Source organism: Lolium rigidum, chromosome 5, assembly GCF_022539505.1.
Source record: "Lolium rigidum isolate FL_2022 chromosome 5, APGP_CSIRO_Lrig_0.1, whole genome shotgun sequence".
Taxonomy (NCBI): Eukaryota; Viridiplantae; Streptophyta; class Magnoliopsida; order Poales; family Poaceae; genus Lolium; species Lolium rigidum.
Window position 1 is genome coordinate 171629439 of NC_061512.1, and position 15497 is coordinate 171644935.

The window sequence follows — 15497 nt, forward strand, 5'->3', positions numbered from 1 at the left end:
TCCAAGCCAAGATGCAATCTAGAAGACGGTAGCAACGAGGGGATGAACGAGACTAACCCTTGAAGATTTCCAAAGCCTACAAGAGGAGGCTCTCGTTGCTGCGGTAGACGATCACTTGCCGCTTTCAAAAGCGCGTAGAAGATCTTGACGGTGCCACAATCGGGCAGCACCTCCGTACTCGGTCACACGTTCGGTGTTGATGAAGACGACGTCCTTCTCCCCGTTCCAGCGGGCAGCGGAAGTAGTAGCTCCTCCTTGAATCCGGCAGCACGACGGCGTGGTGGCGGTGTCGATGGAGATCTCCGGTGGAGCTTCGCTAAGCGTTGCGGGAGAGGTGGAGGAGTGGGGCGGCTAGGGTTTGCGGAGAGGGGGTGGCCGGCCTCCAAGGGGTGCGGCCAAGGTGGTGGTATAGGTGGAACTCCCAAGTGTTGGACTACAAGTATTCGAATAAGACCCCAACCCAAAACCTTCCATGTGTAGGCTACCCAAGGTGGGATTCCCACATCAAGTGGGACTCCCACCTTTCCATGAGGGGGGTGGTCGGCCACCCTTGGTGGAGTCCACCTGGGACTCCACCCCTCTAGGGTTGGCCGGCCATGGGAGGTGGAGTCCCTTCGGGACTCTGCCTTCCAAAGTGATTTCTTCCGGACTTTTCTAGAACCTTCCATAAATGCACCGGATCATTTTCAAACTTATAAAATGACTTCCTATATATGAATCTTATTCTCCGGACCATTCCGGAACTCCTCGTGATGTCCGGGATCCCATCCGAGACTTCAAACAAAACTTCGAACTCCATTCCATATTCAAGTTCTACTAATACGACATCAAACCTTAAGTGTGTCACCCTACAGTTCGCGAACTATGTAGACATGGTTGAGAACTCTCTCCGAACAATAACCAATAGCGGGATCTGGAGATCCATAATGGCTCCCACATATTCAACGATGACTTAGTGATCGAATGAACCATTCACAAACGATACCGATTCCCTTTATCACGCGATATTTTACTTGTCCGAGGTTTGATCATCGGTATCTCTCTATACCTTGTTCAACCTCGTCTCCTGACAAGTACTCTTTACTCGTACCGTGGTATGTGGTCTCTTATGAACTATTCATATGCTTGCAAGCTATTTAGACGACATTCCACCGAGAGGGCCCAGAGTATATCTATCCGTCATCGGGATGGACAAATCCCACTCTTGATCCATATGCCTCAACTCATACTTTCCGGATACTTAATCCCACCTTTATAACCACCCATTTACGCGAGTGGCGTTTGATGTAATCAAAGTACCTTTCCGGTATAAGTGATTTACATGATCTCATGGTCGAAAGGACTAGGTAACTATGTATCGAAAGCTTATAGCAAATAACTTAATGACGTGATCTTATGCTACGCTTAATTGGGTGTGTCCATTACATCATTCATATAATGACATAACCTTGTTATTAATAACATCGAATGTTCATGATCATGAAACAATGATCATCTATTAATCAACAAGCTAGTTAAGAGGCTTACTAGGGACTCATTGTTGTTTACATAATCACACATGTATCAATGTTTCGGTTAATACAATTATAGCATGGTATATAAACATTTATCATAAACACAAAGATATATAATAACCACTTTTATTATTGCCTCTTGGGCATATCTCCAACAGTCTCCCACTTGCACTAGAGTCAATAATCTAGATTACATTGTAAGGTACCTAACACCCATGGCATTCCGGTGTTGGTCATGCTTTGCCCTAGGGAGAGCTTTAGTCAACGGATCTGCTACATTCAGATCGGTGTGTACTTTGCAAATCTTTACTTCTCCATCTTCGATGTACTCGCGAATCGAATGATAACGCAGCTTGATATGCTTCAGCCTCTTGTGTGACCTTGGTTCTTGTGCATTGGCGATGGCACCCATGTTGTCACAGTAGATGACTAGTGGGTCCAATGCACTAGGAACCACACCGAGCTCTACAATGAACCTCTTCATCCATACCGCTTATGATGAAGCCTCTGAAGCTGCTATGTACTCCGATTCTGTTGAAGACTTCGCCACCGTGCACTGCTTCGAGCTTGCCCAGCTTACTGCAACACCATTCAATATAAACACGTACCCAGACTGAGACTTAGAGTCATCAGGATCAGTGTTCCAACTTGCATCGGTGTAACTGGTTACAACGAGCTCTTGGTCACCTCCATAACAAAGAAACATATCCTTAGTTCTTTTCAAGTACTTCGGGATATTCTTGACCGCTGTCCAGATGTTCCATTCCTAGATCAGTTTGATATCTGCTAGTCAAACTAACAACATGTGCTATATCCGGTCTAGTACATAGCATGGCATACATGATAGAGCCTATCGCCGAGGCATAGGGGATCCGACTCATCCTTTCTCTTTCTTCGCCGTAGCCGGTCCTTGAGTCTTACTCAAGACCTTGCCTGGTAACATAGGTAAGAACCCTTTCTTACTTTCGTCCATTCTAAACTTCTTTAGAATCTTGTCCAGATATGTACTTTGTGAAAGCCCTATTAAGCGTCTTGATCTATCTCTATAAATCTTGATGCATAATATGTACGATGCTTCACCAAGGTCTTTCATTGAAAAACTATTATTCAAATAACCTTTTACACTGCTTAATAGTTCTATATCATTCCCAATCAATAATATGTCATCTACAGATAATATCAGGAACGCTACAGAGCTCCCACTCACTTTCTTGTAAATACAGGCCTCTCCATGACACTGTATAAACCCGAAGTCTTTGATCACCTTATCAAAGCGTCGGTTCCAACTTCTGGATGCTTGCTTCAGTCCATAAATTGAACGCTGAAGTTTGCACACCTTGTCAACATTTTTAGGATCGACAAAACCTTTGGGTTGTACCATATACAACTCTTCCTCAATGTCTCCATTAAGGAACGCCGTTTTGACATCCATCTGCCAAATCTCATAATCGAAAAATGCAGCTATTGCTAACAAAATCCTCACAGATTTTAGCTTCGCTACGGTGAGAAAGTCTCATCGTAGTCAACACCTTGAATTTGTCGGAAACCCTTTGCGACAAGTCGAGCTTTATAGACAAGTAATATTACCATTAGCATCTGTTTTTCTTTTGAAGATCCATTTATTCTCGACAGACCTTGCGGCTATCGTGTAAGTCTACTAAAGTCCACACTTTGTTATCATACATGGATACCATTTCGGATTTCATGGCTTCTTGCCATTTGTTGGAATCTGGGCTCATCATCGCTTCTTCATACGTCGCAGGTCTTCATCATTGTTGTCCACAATCATGACATTTAGACAAGGATCATACCAATCAGAGTGGCACGTTCCCTTGTCGATCCGCGAGGTTCGAGTAGCTATCTCATTCGAAGTTTCATGATCATTATCATTAGCTTCCTCTCGTTTCCGGTGTAGGCGGCACAGAACAACTTCCAGCATCTGCGCTACTCTGATCAACGAGAGAAGATTCAGTAATCTCGTCGAGTTCTACTTTTCTTCCAGTCACTTCTTTAGTGAGAAATTCTTTCTCAAGAAAGGTTCCGTTCTTAGCAACAAAGATTTTGCCTTCGGATCTTTGATAGAAAGTATACCCTATAGTTTTCTTAGGGTATCCTATGAAGACGCATTTCTCCGCTTTGGGTTCTAGCTTGTCTGGTTGTAACTTTTTTACATAGGCTTCGCAACCCCAAACTTTAAGTAACGACAGCTTAGGTTTCTTATTAAACCATATTCATACGGTGTCGTTTCAACGGATTTAGATATGGTGCCCTATTTAAAGTGAAAATCTTGGAAAAACCGAGCAAAACCTCTTCAACACGACCAAAGTGACCCAGTGAACACCCTCAAACTCGCAAAGTCGTGCAAAACAGAAGTCGGGCAAAAGTCCCCGAATTTGCGAGAACGTGCTCCGGACTTCAACCGTTGCTCAAAACAACCCAAATCTGGGCGAAAACGTGTTCCGAACAGCGAAAACGTGAAAAGTCATGGAAAAACAGAAGTCGGGAAAAAGTCTCCGTGTCGTTGCCTAATCGACGGTACCTCGGAGGAGGGATTCTCACGAGGGGGAGAAGAAGTAGGGGCCATAGGGCGGAGTGCTCACGGGACGGTGGTACGCGATTTACCCAGCTTCGGAACACCTGCACGATGACAGGGCCTACTGCTGCTTGTCTGGAATTATCTGGGCGCTTTCGCTTTGTTACAATGAGTTGTGGTTGTGCCTCTTGGGCTCCCGGGATCCGGCTTATAAAGGCGCACGGATCTAGGGTTTACATGGAGAGTCCTAGCCGGAATACAAGTTGCCTAACTACAGTACAATGTCTTGCCGTGTACGTCAAGGATCCGCCTTCCTCTAAGAACGTGCTGGATCCGGATACTTCATGGGCCGTCACGGATCCGGCCTCCTTCATAGGTCGGTTGAGATCCGGCTTCCTGTTCCTGGGCTGGACTTCATCCTTCAGGATCTACATCAACTGGGCCGCCCGATGGGCCACATGCCTCATCACCAACTATGGGCCACCCGGGCTTGCCGGATCTAGGCCACGCCGTTGATATACCCATAAAGTATACCCACAACAGTAGCCCCCGAAGTTCTCCGAGATTCATCATTCCTCCGACTTCATTAGCTTGGATCCGAAGAGAATCTCGAAGAGCTTCAAAACTTTTACTTGTTTCCGGGTTCATCTGTTCGGAAATCTTCTTGTCTTCGGAATTGGTAACGCAACGGAGATTCCGCTTTCCCCGCGCTAAATTTTCGAAGATGCGAATCTTTAGCCGGAAATTTCGGGAGCGCATGGTTAAGTTACCTCCACGTCATTTTACCGGACTTGACACGTGTCTACCATCTGACCGTTGGATCCGAATCCCGAATCTCCGCGCGTGGTCTATAAATACCCCGCGGCTCGGTAATTCTTCATTCTTTCACCGCACCCTCACCACTTCATCTTCCTCCTCGCGCCGCGCCGCCCGACAGATCTTGACTCCGGCGAACCTTCCTCATGGGAGCTTCGCGCGCCACCGTTCCAAGCTCCTCTTCGAACCGAAATCGCCACGGTTGATCGGGAAATTGACTCCGCCGCCGATTCGTGGTCATCGGAGGCTCGAAACTACTAGTTCAGCGACCTCTACCTCGCCGGAGCTTCACCGGACCGCCGCGCCATTGACGGTATGTGCACCGGTCTCGTAGAAGAAGAAGTAGTCGTAGTGTAGATTTTCCGGTTACTCAACTTAGCTCACATGGGTGCAGCCGGAAGCATGTCTCATGGTTCTCCTCACTGCACTGGTAGTTCTCTGAGTAACCCGGATCCCAGTGCCGTGGAGCCAATCTGTCCGGACCCTATTTCATATCTGCCACCCTACGTTTCCGACATTAGGCTTGCTCAACTGTTCTCCGCCTCTTCCAGTACCTTACTAGGCCGGATCCCAAGAGCTCAAGAACTCGAAGAAGAACTCCGAGGCCAAGCTAGAATGGCAGCCAAGGTTCAGGAATCGGAAAACAAGAAGGCTTCTAAGGCCCGGAGCCGCGAAGGCGTGAGGGGTCAATGGTGGCCCTGCGAGACCACAGACGTGGAGCTTAGAGAGCTCCAAAACGAGGGCATGATCTCCGAGCACTGGAGTTTCATGCGCGACTCCGACGTCCCCAAGCCCGACGCTGACGAACGCGTCATGACAAAAGCGTGGGTCGAACGTGGCTTGTCACTCCCCTGCTCGGAGTTTTTCCTCTCAATCCTCGACACGTATGGGCTCCAGCCCCACAACATCTGCCCCAAATCCTACCTCATGCTCTCTAACTTCGCAACTCTTTGCGAGGGGCATCTTGGGATTCGACCAGATGTCAAATTGTGGCAGTTCGTTTTCCGAGTGAAGAAGGAGACGAAGGACAAGGCCATGTTGAACTGCAGAAGTATGACATTCATGCTCCGCTCCGGCCGCATGTATCCGCCTCACGATTCCCACGAGTCCGTCCGGTACTGGAACGCCAGTTGGTTCTACGTGAAGAATGCACCAGTTCCGAATGTCCACGATGGACTTCCACCCTTCAGCAACAAGCCTCCGGAAGAATTGGCGAGCTGGAGCTTCATCCCCACGCTTGCCCAAACGCCAATATTGGAGAAGGCCGCGCGGAGGATTTCCTGGTTACTTCACGACGGACTAACCGGAGCCCAGCTCACACTCAGCTGGTTTACCCGGAGAATCCAGCCCTTGCGCTACAACGCACGCCTAATGTTCGCTTATACTGGGGCGGATGATCTCCTCTGGGTCACTCGCCATGATCTTCCGGCTGATTCTTGATGTCTACGGGAGCTTCTATTCTTGTAGACAGTGTTGGGCCTCCAAGAGCAGAGGTTTGTAGAACAGCAGCAAGTTTCCCTTAAGTGGATACCCAAGGTTTATCGAACTCAGGGAGGAAGAGGTCAAAGATATCCCTCTCATGCAACCCCGCAACCACAAAGCAAGAAGTCTCTTGTGTCCCCAACACACCTAATAGGTGCACTAGTTCGGCGAAGAGATAGTGAAATACAGGTGGTATGAATAAGTATGAGCAGTAGCAACGGTGGCAGAAAAGTGCTTGGCGTGTAGTTGATGGTGGTGGTATTGCAGCAGTAGTAACGTAGTAAAACAGTAACAAGCAGTAGTAACTCAGCGAGTAGTAACGCAACGAGTAGTAAACAAGCAGTAGTAACTCAGCAGTATTTAGGAACAAGGCCTAGGGATTACACTTTCACTAGTGGACACTCTCAACATTGATCACATAACGAACAGTATAAATGCATACTCTACACTTTTGTTGGATGATGAACACATTGCGTAGGATTACACGAACCCTCAATGCCGGAGTTAACAAGCTCCACAATAATGCTCATGTTTAAGTAACCTTTAGTGTAAGATAGATCAACGCTACTAAACCAAGTACTAGCATAGCATGCACACTGTCACCTTCATGCATATGTAGGAGGAATAGATCACATCAATATTATCATAGCAATAGTTAACTCCATAATCTACAAGAGATCATGATCATAGCATAAACCAAGTACTAACACGGTGCACGCACCGTCACCTTTGCACACATGCAGGAGGAATAAACTACTTTAATAACAAATCACTAGAGTAGCACATGGATAAATTGTGATACAACATGCTGCAATCTTAAAGAGATATAAATAAGCACCTCACTATACCATTCAACAGTTGAATAAGTATTCTCGTGAAATCTAGCCTAAGAGACCCACACGGTGCACACACTCGTCACCTTTACACACGTGGGACGAGGAGTCTCCGGAGATCACATAAGTAAAACTCACTTGACTAGCATAATGACATCTAGATTACAAGCATCATCATATGAATCTCAATCATGTAAGGCAGCTCATGAGATTATTGTATTGAACTACATAGGAGAGAGATGAACCACATAGCTACCGGTACAGCCCCGAGCCTCGATGGAGAACTACTCCCTCCTCATGGGAGCAGCAGCGGTGATGAAGATGGCGGTGGAGATGGCAACGGTGTCGATGGAGAAGCCTTCCGGGGGACTTCCCCGCTCCGGCAGGTGCCGGAACAGAGATCCTGTCCCCCGGATCTTAGCTTCGCGATGGCGGCGGCTCCGGCGGGTTTCGTGGGTTTCGTCAATTGGTATCGGGTTTTCTGATCCGGGGGCTTTATATAGGCGAAGAGGCGGCGCAGGAAGGTCGAAGGGGGCCCACACCCTAGGGCGGCGCGGCCCCCTCTCGGCCGCGCCAGCCTAGGGTTTGGTGGCCCCGTGGCCCCCTCCGGTCCTTCCCGGTGTTCTGGATGCTTCCGATGAAAATAGGAACTTTGGCGTTGATTTCGTCCGATTCCGAGAATATTTCGTTACTAGGATTTCGAAACCAAAAACAGCAGTAAAACAGGAACCGGCACTTCGGCATCTTGTTAATAGGTTAGTTCCAGAAAATGCACGAATATGACATAAAGTGTGCATAAAACATGTAGATAACATCAATAATGTGGCATGGAACACAAGAAATTATCGATACGTTGGAGACGTATCAGCATCCCCAAGCTTAGTTCTGCTCGCCCCGAGCAGGTAAAACGATAACAAGGATAATTTCTGGAGTGACATGCCATCATAAACTTGATCATACTATTTGTACAGCATATGTAGTGAATGCAGCGATCAAAACAATGTGTATGACATGAGTAAACAACTGAATCATAAAGCAAAGACTTTTCATGAATAGCACTTCAAGACAAGCATCAATAAGTCTTGCATAAGAGTTAACTCATAAAGCAATAATTCAAAGTAAAGGTATTGAAGCAACACAAAAGAAGATTAAGTTTCAGCGGTTGCTTTCAACTTGTAACATGTATATCTTATGGATAATTGTCAATGCAAAGCAATATAACGAATGCAATATGCAAATATGTAAGAATCAATGCACAGTTCACACAAGTGTTTGCTTCTTGAGGTGGAGAGAAATAGGTGAACTGACTCAACAATAAAAGTAAAAGAATGGTCCTTCAAAGAGGAAAGCATCGATTGCTATATTTGTGCTAGAGCTTTGATTTTGAAAACATAAAGAGAGCATAAAAGTAAAGTTTTGAGAGGTGTATGTTGTTGTCAACGAATGGTAGCGGGTACTCTAACCCCCTTGCCGGACAAACCTTCAAAGAGCGGCTCCCATTTTATTTTATTTTTGGATGGCACTCCTTCCAACCTTTCTTTCACAAACCATGGCTAACCGAATCCTCGGGTGCCTGCCAACAATCTCATACCATGAAGGAGTACCTTTTTATTTTAGTTTTATTATGATGACACTCCTCCCAACCTTTGCTTACACAAGCCATGGCTAACCGAATCCTTCGGGTGCCGTCCAACAATCACATACCATGGAGGAGTGTCTATTTTTAGTTTGTTAATTTTGGGACTGGGGAATCCCATTGCCAGCTCTTTTTGCAAAATTATTGGATAAGCGGATGAAGCCACTAGTCCATTGGTGAAAGTTGCCCAACAAGATTGAAAGATAAACACCACATACTTCCTCATGAGCTATAAAACATTGACACAAATAAGAGGTAATAAATTTTGAATTGTTTAAAGGTAGCACTCAAGCAATTTACTTTGGAATGGCGGAGAAATACCATGTAGTAGGTAGGTATGGTGGACACAAATGGCATAGTGGTTGGCTCAAGTATTTTGGATGCATGAGAAGTATTCCCTCTCGATACAAGGTTTAGGCTAGCAAGGCTTATTTGAAACAAACACAAGGATGAACGGTACAGCAAAACTCACATAAAAGACATATTGTAAACATTATAAGACTCTACACCGTCTTCCTTGTTGTTCAAAACTCAATACTAGAAATTATCTAGACTTTAGAGAAACCAAATATGCAAACCCAAATTTTAGCATGCTCTATGTATTTCTTCATTAATGGGTGCAAAGCATATGATGCAAGAGCTTAAACATGAGCACAACAATTGCCAAGTATCACATTACCCAAGACATTTATAGCAATTACTACATGTAGCATTTTCCAATTCCAACCATATAACAATTTAACGAAGAGGAAACTTCGCCATGAATATTATGAGCTAAGAACACATGTGTTCATATGAACCAGCGGAGCGTGTCTCTCTCCCACACAAGCATGATGTAATCCAATTTATTCAAACAAAAACAAAAACAAAAGCAAACAAACAGACGCTCCAAGAAAAAGCACATAAGATGTGATGGAATAAAAATATAGTTTCGAGGGAGGAACCCGATAATGTTGTCGATGAAGAAGGGGATGCCTTGGGCATCCCCAAGCTTAGACGCTTGAGTCTTCTTGATATATGCAGGGGTGAACCACCGGGTGCATCCCCAAGCTTAGAGCTTTCACTCTCCTTGATCATAGTATATCATCCTCCTCTCTTGACCCTTGAAAACTTCCTCCACACCAAACTCGAAACAACTCGTTAGAGGGTTAGTGGACAATAAAAATTCACATGTTCAGAGGTGACACAATCATTCTTAACACTTCTGGACATTGCATAAAGCTACTGGACATTAATGGATCAAAGAAATTCATCCAACATAGCAAAAGAGGCAATGCGAAATAAAAGGCAGAATCTGTCAAAACAGAACAGTCCGTAAAGATGGATTTTATTAGGCCACCAGACTTGCTCAAATGAAAATGCTCAAATTGAATGAAAGTTGCGTACATATCTGAGGATCATGCACGTAAATTGGCATAATTTTCTGAGCTTCCTGCAGGGCAGTGGGCTCAGATTCGTGACAGCAAAGAAATCTGGAACTGCGCAGTAATCCAAATCTAGTACTTACTTTTCTATCAACGGCTTAACTTGGCACAACAAAACTCAAAACTAAGATAAGGAGAGGTTGCTACAGTAGTAAACAACTTCCAAGACACAAAATAAAAACAAAATACTGTAGCAAAATAACACATGGGTTATCTCCCAAGAAGTTCTTTCTTTTTAGCCATTAAGATGGGCTCAGCAGTTTTAATGATGCACTCGCAAGAAATAGTATTTGAAGCGAAAGAGAGCATCAAGAGGCAAATTCAAAACACATTTAAGTCTAACATGCTTCCTATGCATAGGAATCTTGTAAATAAACAAGTTCATGAGGAGCAAAGTAACAAGCATAGGAAGATAAAACAAGTGTAGCTTGAAAAATTTCAGCACATAGAGAGGTGTTTTAGTAACATGAAAATTTCTACAACCATATTTTCCTCTCTCATAGTAACTTTCAGTAGCAACATGAGCAAACTCAACAATATAACTATCACATAAAGCATTCTTATCATGAGTCTCATGCATAAAATTATTACTCTCCACATAGGCATAATCAATTTTATTAGTTGTAGTGGGAGCAAATTCAACAAAGTAGCTATCATTATTATTCTCATCAAGTGTAGGAGGCATAGTATAATCACAACAAAATTTACTCTCAGCAGTAAGTGGCATCAAAAGACCACTATCATTATAATCATCAGGAATAGGAGGCAAAATATCATCAAAGAAAATTTTCTCCTCAATGCTTGGGGGACTAAAAATATCATGAAAACCAGCTTCCCCAAGCTTAGAACTTTCTATATCATTGTCAACAATGGTGTTCGAAGCGTTCATACTAATATTACTACCAAGCATGCAAAGAAGATTTCATAGGTTTTTTAATTTTCGCATCAAACAATCCATGTTTTAAATCAGGAAATAGAATAAGAAGCTCACTCTTGTACATTATGCCAAACTAGTGTAAACAAGAAACAACAAGATGCAATTGCAGGATCTAAAGGAAATAGCTTTGAGCACACACACAACGGCGCCGGAAAAATACTTTACCCGAGACCGTAGTATGAGTGCCTTTTTACCTTTCCTCCCCGAGCAACGGCGCCTGTAAAAGTGCTTGATGTCTACGGGAGCTTCTATTCTTGTAGACAAGTGTTGGGCCTCCAAGAGCGAGAGGTTTGTAGAACAGCAGCAAGTTTCCCTTAAGTGGATACCCAAGGTTTATCGAACTCGTGGAGGAAGAGGTCAAAGATATCCCTCTCATGCAACCCCGCAACCACAAAGCAAGAAGTCTCTTGTGTCCCCAACACACCTAATAGGTGCACTAGTTCGGCGAAGAGATAGTGAAATACAGGTGGTATGAATAAGTATGAGCAGTAGCAACGGTGGCAGAAAAGTGCTTGGCGTGTAGTTGATGGTGGTGGTATTGCAGCAGTAGTAACGTAGTAAAACAGTAACAAGCAGTAGTAACTCAGCAGTAGTAACGCAACAGTAGTAAACAAGCAGTAGTAACTCAGCAGTATTTAGGAACAAGGCCTAGGGATTACACTTTCACTAGTGGACACTCTCAACATTGATCACATAACAGAACAGATAAATGCATACTCTACACTTTTGTTGGATGATGAACACATTGCGTAGGATTACACGAACCCTCAATGCCGGAGTTAACAAGCTCCACAATAATGCTCATGTTTAAGTAACCTTTAGTGTAAGATAGATCAACGCTACTAAACCAAGTACTAGCATAGCATGCACACTCGTCACCTTCATGCATATGTAGGAGGAATAGATCACATCAATATTATCATAGCAATAGTTAACTCCATAATCTACAAGAGATCATGATCATAGCATAAACCAAGTACTAACACGGTGCACGCACCGTCACCTTTGCACACATGCAGGAGGAATAAACTACTTTAATAACAAATCACTAGAGTAGCACATGGATAAATTGTGATACAACATGCTGCAATCTTAAAGAGATATAAATAAGCACCTCACTATACCATTCAACAGTGAATAAGTATTCTGTGAAATCTAGCCTAAGAGACCCACACGGTGCACACACTCGTCACCTTTACACACGTGGGACGAGGAGTCTCCGGAGATCACATAAGTAAAACTCACTTGACTAGCATAATGACATCTAGATTACAAGCATCATCATATGAATCTCAATCATGTAAGGCAGCTCATGAGATTATTGTATTGAACTACATAGGAGAGAGATGAACCACATAGCTACCGGTACAGCCCCGAGCCTCGATGGAGAACTACTCCCTCCTCATGGGAGCAGCAGCGGTGATGAAGATGGCGGTGGAGATGGCAACGGTGTCGATGGAGAAGCCTTCCGGGGCACTTCCCCGCTCCGGCAGGGTGCCGGAACGAGATCCTGTCCCCTGCATCTTGGCTTCGCGATGGCGGCGGCTCTGGCAGGTTTCTGTGGGTTTCGTCAATTGGTATCGGGTTTTCTGATCCAGGGGCTTTATATAGGCGAAGAGGCGGCGCAGGAAGGTCGAAGGGGGGCCCACACCCTAGGGCGGCGCGGCCCCCCCTCTGGCCGCGCCAGCCTAGGGTTTGGTGGCCCTGTGGCCCCCCTCTGGTCCTTCCCGGGTGTTCTGGATGCTTCCGATGAAAATAGGAACTTTGGCGTTGATTTCGTCCGATTCCGAGAATATTTCGTTACTAGGATTTCTGAAACCAAAAACAGCGTAAAACGGAACCGGCACTTCGGCATCTTGTTAATAGGTTAGTTCCAGAAAATGCACGAATATGACATAAAGTGTGCATAAAACATGTAGATAACATCAATAATGTGGCATGGAACACAAGAAATTATCGATACGTTGGAGACGTATCAATTCTCTCAAGAGGAGACTCAAGACGTTGGTGAAGATAGGTCGGGGCCAACCGGTCCCGGAACTGATTAAAGACATCAGCACACACGACCAGTGTCCTCCGGTAAGCACTTATTCCTTCGCATTTCTTCAACTTCTCATATCTTCTAAGTGTTTTAACTTGTTTTGCTCACCCTCCTCGCTGCTCGATACTTTGGCGGAGGAGAACCTGCGCAACATACTCTGAGTTCCCGTTAGTGGTGAATCGGCGGAAGAGGATCCGGAGGACCCTAAGGGGGAGGAGGAGCGAGCGCCCCGAAAGGCTGCTCCTCGACCTTCAAAGCGTTCCCGCGCCAAAGTCTCCGGCTCCGAAGCCGGAGCTAGCGGCGAGGCTTCCGGCAAGAAACCCAAGGTGACCAAGCCGCCTCCGCTCGATTCCAAGAAGGCGGAGCGCGAGCGCCTCAAGATGCTTTCGACAGCAGGAAGGCCCTCGCGTCCCAACATTCCGGGCGCAACGTAAGTTTCCGAGTAATGCACGTCGTTTATCTTGGTAAGCTGTGTTACTTATACCTTTGCTTTGCTCGCTTGTAGGAATCCGAACCCCACCACCGCGCGGACCAACGTTCAGGACCATATTACCAAGTATATGCATAAGAAGTCTCCTGCCATTGGTCCCTCGACGCCAGCTCCGCCAAGCGCTCCACAAGCTTCCCCACAGCTTTCTCCTCCTCCCGCGGATCAATCTCCTGCTCCTGCTGCATCCACTCCACCGGAAATAATTCCGGTTAGTAGCGGCAGAGCGGGCGGAGATGGTTCCGGCGGTAAGGGCCCCGTGCGCAACGAAACTGAAGGGCAAAGCCGGGAGGAAGCAGAAGTCAATTCCTCCGGCAAAGCTGAAGCCACCGCTGGTGACATGGTCGTTTTCCCCAAGAATTTTGGAGATCCGGCTGACCTTACTTCCACCCCCAAAGCCTACGCCATGAAGTTTTTTAACAAACTATCAGAGGAGGAAAAGTGGGAGCTGGAGCAAGATTTGCTCAACGCTATGCTGAACAATGCCTGGGGTAAACCAGACGTCGAGACGTCGGAGATCCAGGATTTCAAGAAAGACGTTGGCCATTTCCTCGACATGCTTGTTTGCAAGCAAAAGGTAACTCCCAGTAGCCCCCAAGTATTTAGGCGGAAACTATAGTAGTTAGCGTCTGAATACTTTAGAGAAAACTCAAACTGAAGGAAGATTTAAATGTCGTGGTAGCCCCCAAGCATGATGGAGGAAAAAAAATTCCAGCGTCAATGCTTTAGAAAGACTTAACCATAAAATATATATGTGGAACTTACTCCGGCACTGACTGGACTTTCAGGAACAGAAGGCTCTTCATTACGAGCTACACAAGAATATTGCGCTTCAGCGCCGTGTTACCATCAGCCAGGCGGAGAAGATCCAACATGTCCAAACGGAGAATGCGGATCTAAAGAAGAAGCTGTCAGAAGCCCAAGGTTGGTTACCGACACTCGCTTTCCTGTGGGTTATTTTCCGCATCGCAAACCTGATGTTTTAATGCTGAGTAGGTGCATCCTCATCCCTCGCTGCAGCTTCCTCCAAGCTGGAAACTCTGCGTGCCTCGCAGAAGAATCTTGAGGCAAAACTCACAGAGGTGGAGCAGAAGCTTGCTGAGAAGAACTCGGAGCTTACTCGAAAGGCGGGTGAGTTCGAGCTGAAAAGAAAAACTGACAGCGACACCATCCAGAAATAGCAGAAAGAGCTTGGTGGACTCCGCAAGTATATGGAGACAGCAGAGAGCTGCTGGGACCTGCTCAATTCCGACGTCATGGGTATGTCCTCGAAACTCGTATGATAGTGCATATGTTGCGTTTAACTTGTTGTACTTATCAAGACTTGCGTCTTCCAGATCCACTTGGATATGATGAGGAACGTCGGAGCCAGTTCCCGCGTGATGACCTGCTGCAGCTAGCCGGTGAAGACTGCAAGGATCTCATCTCCGCCTCCAGGAAAATCTGTCACAACCTCAACATCAAGAAGAGCTGAACCAGCGATGTGCGCAAGCTCATCAAGAGGATGGATTTGCTTCCGGAGCTGGTTGTGGACCTGCAATCTTCTTCGGCACGGGGTGCAGCTGCCATGTCCTTGGCAATGTGCTTAGCGCATAACCCAAAGCTGAATCTGGACCGGGTCACTGCTGGCGTTCCTCCGGATGCGGATGTCAATGCACTTCTTGACGCAGTCAGTGGTTATGATACGCGCATTGCCCGGAGAATTCGCCATGATGAATTTTATGAGAAGGAGGTTCTTCCTGCTGACGAGCCTCTCGAAGCTGAGCTTCTGAAGGAACGCGAAGCGGAAACCAG